At 35.6% G+C, this 4,765-nt stretch overlaps 1 long non-coding RNA gene across 1 annotated transcript; it reads right to left on the reverse strand.

Annotated features, from left to right (window-relative positions):
- Positions 1–734: 734 nt before the first annotated feature.
- On the reverse strand, positions 735–2,212 carry LOC135222180 (uncharacterized). The gene is made up of 3 exons (XR_010316189.1): positions 2,074–2,212; positions 1,757–1,877; positions 735–900 (listed from the first exon to the last, which is right to left on the reverse strand). It is a non-coding gene; the product is annotated as an uncharacterized LOC135222180 (long non-coding RNA).
- Positions 2,213–4,765: the final 2,553 nt, after the last annotated feature.

Genomic DNA, 4,765 nt, shown 5'->3' on the forward strand with positions numbered 1-4,765 from the left:
TTGACAGTCTCTGCCATACGATATACACTACTTACACTATCTGCCTCTACAAAATACGATATCTAGTAAATACGGACATTACCAGAACATCCCACTGCTTTATCAAAATTTGAAACTGCACAATCACATCACTATTAAGGACGAGCTATGTTAAACATTTTATTCATGATCATAAGCAAATAGTTTTAATGCCTTAAACATTTAGTAGCTGCTTCTATCTTGCCCAACTACGTATAACAAAACAATAAAAAGCTCTGACTGCAAAGCTCTTAAGTGACTGCATTGTGAAATTTAATGATTTATGGTTCATTAAAACTACTCAATACACCAATTAAAGGACCACGAAATAACAAGTTACTAGTTCTTACTAAACTGATTTTCATTTAGCATTGACCAGTTTCAGATCTCCCAAAATCCAGTTGATCTAACACCTTGAACGGTTGAAAAATTTCCCAGTGCTTAAAGCTAAAAAAAAAAAAAATCCACAGCCAGTAGTTTTTTAACGCCCTTCAAGTAATTCAGTCAACAGTACATCCAAGTACAGATTAATTTAAACTTCCAGTTCTGCCTTCCCATTACATGTATAGCAAACATTTTAATCCATCTCAACAAGCAATCCACAAACTCCATTGTGTGTACCATTAATTTTTTTGGTATTTTTCAAGGCATTATGTATCCCACACTTAAACTACTCTGTAAAGACATTAAACATTGGGGATAAAGATAATTTACCATGAATATAGAGATCATTATTAATCTAAGAATTTTCGGGCAGGAAATCCATAACAGCATATTAATAAAAGAACAATATGACCATCTGTTTTCTGCCAGAGGATTAATGCATTTCTTTCTACCAGTCCAAGGAACAATCTCCTACAAGAACAGCATCCAACCAAGAATCTGGAATAAGAGAAAAACGTGAGGAACGCTTCCAAGCAGATTTAATTACAAATGCCTCAATATTTAATACTTTATACTACCTTACTACAATCTATAAAATATTTGTAGCGTGACTGTTCTACCCTGTCAAAGCCGGGCAAATCTATATGAACTTTAAACGAATTCAGAAAATAACCTTACAAATTACTATAACAAACAAACAAAATTCACCTTCTACGAAGGTCCGCGAGCAACTTTTAACTGATTAATGCAGAAAATAACCTTACAAATTACTATTTAAAAAATTTCACCTCCTACGAAGGTCCGCGAGCAACTTTTAACTGATGAATGCTTACGTTTACACAATAAAGTTAGATTTATAATAAATATTTTAAAACCTTCTCCAGGAACTAGCTGAACCCAAAACTTTCCATTCTCTTAAACCGATGCCAAATTTATAGTAAATATTTTAAAACCTTCTCTAGGAACTAGCTGAACCCAAAACTTTCCATTCTCTTAAACCGATGTCAGATTTACAAATATTTTAAAACCTCCAAGAACTAGCTGAACCCAAAACTTTCTATTCTCTTCAACTGATGCAAAATTAATGAAGCTCACCATTAAATTTGAACTAAATTTAAGAACTATTATCATTTAATTCAGTAACTAAAGTTAAATCCTACCCAACGTCATATAACCACTCAAGTATCTGCAAAATAAATTTCCTCCCAGGAACTTATTATGGCAGGACTGACGTCCTACCATAATAAGTTCAAGAGAGTACCTCCACCCCTTGGGGGCACCGCCCCTCAAGGGGTGGAGGGAAATAAAAAAAAATAAGTTAATTTTGAAAAGATAGAAGCAGCAAAACACTCACCGTTTGCTTCTGTCTTCTCTATTTACCTATCTTCTCGGATACTGACGCGGGGGAAACATTCTCAGTCAGGATACCCTCGTCGAAGCAGCAGAACCAGTTGACCAGTTTGAATAACCATCAACTGTACGTATGTACTAAGCTTAATACCTTAGCTGCTTAGCACATGGTTACAATTTAATTAAAAGTGAAATTTGCAATTTAATACTAAACAAAACGCGAAAAAAAAACTTAGAACAAATTTAGTATACCGTAAAAAAAATTGCAAAGAATACACAATCTAGAGATACGAAAATCGTAAAGAAAATTAATAAACAAACATTTTACCAACACCGATGATCCAACTACCATAAGTATAATCTAACTACGCTGTCCGCCGGTCGACTTCGGTATGGCCAAGAGTTTCCGACCACAGTACCACAGTGACTGACGAAGAGCTGAGCGTCGCTTACCAAGGACTATCAACTTCAGGAGCAAGCCAAGGACAATCGACTATCGGTTTTTCGTAGAGAACCAGGACGACAGACTTTTATTGCTTCCTGGTTAACTATTCCCTTTTTACCGATTTCACGTTGTCGACATAGTATTAATTCTTCATGAAACATTTATATTGTCTCGAAATAATTTTACTGCGGAATAGGTTTTCATTTACATTTGCGTGTTGGAAGATTTCTTCACAGCCAAGGGAAACGTCTATGTTTAAACAATATCTTACAATCGTAGGCTCTCGGAAAGTTAATGTATAGGTCTCGCTTCTTTTCCTTCCCAAACCAAAAGACATCTTTTTGATAAGCTTTCGAAACCTTATCACCAATACACATTACTCCAGATACGTAAAACTTTAGATTAATTCTAAGAATTCATTAAGCCTCACTGCAAGCAAGTTTAAATACATAGAAAAAAATTATCAACACCAAAGACAAAACCAAATAAAACAAAAAAATACCTTGCTATATGTAGGTACTGTATACATATATTTTGAGTGCAGGTTCTATAAATTCAATAAATCAAGATCCAGTTGAAACTTTTGGTTATTTTCTCACTAGGCCCGTAATACCCTATATTCCTAAGATGTGCTATATCTTGTAGGTTACTTCAAAGAGGGCGAGATATAATGGCTATTCTTGAGTCTAACGAAATTCAAACCGTGCATATGATTGGTCTGCCTCCCTTCTGCAATATATATATATATAATATATATATATATATATATATATATATATATATATATATATCATCTTCTATACGCATGTGTATGTCCCTTCATTTTCTTTTAACATTTGTACATATTACATAAATAATACTCATCATAGTTTATTTACCAAGAAAATCAAATGACTACAAAACTTAAAACATTTGGCAGTACTGGCTAAAGAGTATGGTATATAAAACACTTTTATCACTAAATTTGGTAAGTTAAAATGAAAAATACGTCAGTGTTTGGGCTTTTCACTCTCATAGTTTTATAACCTTTCTTGCTGGTATACAAAAATTACTCCTACGTCAGCTTCTTCTTGATCCGATTTCCGAATTTCAATTTCTGTTACTTCAAAGTCATCCTTTTCAAAAAAAATTTTGTTAGAAGTACTTCCACTTCTTTAATAAATATCACTCCTATGAATTTCATTAGCGAACTCTTTGCTCGTACAGACCTTGAACAATAGAGCAACAAGCTGTTGCTCGTTTTCATCATTGAGAGGGGTGTTCCAGTTCCCTGGTCTTCTTGTCTTTGTACCGCCTACAACAAATTGCTCACTCTCGCCTCTTCTTTTCCTTTCCATTGACTTGATTGAGTCTTTTGTTACGTCTCCTCTTGCATATGTCATGAACACTTCCACTTATTTCGAAGGTTTCTGTATAACAGTGCGGTGGCATCCTCTCTTGTAATATCTACACACAACACTCAAGAAGCTTCAAGTGATTCAATATTTTTTGTGAGATAAGCAACTCCTTTGCTTTTGTCAATTTTCGTTGGGAACCATGTGTAGTTGCTAAAGAATATGGCACAAGTGTAAGCTGTATTTCATTACGTCTCTCAAATCTCCCTCTACGTCTAAATTTTGACACTTAATCAAAAGCTGAAACGCAATTTTTTTTTTTTTATTTCTATACTCCTGTCTTGTTTTGCCTCGACTTTTAATCTTACCTTATTGATGGGACAAAAAATATCCAGTTGCCTTTCATGACTACAATGATCTTCAGTCTTGTTTCTACAAACTCATCCATTAACTTTTTCCCTATTTTTTCTGCAAACAAAAGATCATATTCAGTTTTAGCCGGCATCGGTGCACCTGATACTATGTTATGCATCATGTTACCGTCGAATTCAAAAGGATTACTGAAACACTGTATTGCCTCTCTCACCTTCTCAAAAAAACTTTCCCCTCGTTTCATCACTGTTGGGCTTAGTACGTCTTTATGGCTGTCCGTACTATCTGCTATCATGCCTGCAAGGCCAAGAGTGGCATAAAGGCATTTAGTTCTCTCAGGCGTTTATACTAGTTTCTGGTAATTCCACCGAGGCCAATACCTACCACTACCACCTGCTTGTTTGTTTGTTTGTTTGTATGGTATTTTTACGTTGCATGGAACCAGTGGTTATTCAGCAACGGGACCAACGGCTTTACGTGACTTCCGAACTACGTCGAGAGTGAACTTCTATCACCAGAAATACACCTCTCTCACTCCTCAATGGAATGGCCGAGAATCGAACCCGCGACCACCGAGGTGAGAAGCAAACACCAAACCAACCACGCCACTGAGGCACTACTACCACCTGCTCCTCCTCTGGACTTTGCATGTTTCATAAATGTTTCTTTAGTAGTCTTATCTACAGCACATCTGCCAAGCACAAAAGATCGAGCGACACTAAATTCTCCATGTTTCTGCAATTTCCTAGTTCTTGGATGACTCCCATCAATATCAGCTAAGATTATAACAAAATATGACATGAAACGAGCATAATTCTGTTCGTCTTAACTGAAAAACGAAGTTGTCATGAGATACATGCTG

The sequence above is a fragment of the Macrobrachium nipponense genome, chromosome 3 (genome assembly GCF_015104395.2).
Source record: "Macrobrachium nipponense isolate FS-2020 chromosome 3, ASM1510439v2, whole genome shotgun sequence".
Lineage (NCBI taxonomy): Eukaryota > Metazoa > Arthropoda > Malacostraca > Decapoda > Palaemonidae > Macrobrachium > Macrobrachium nipponense.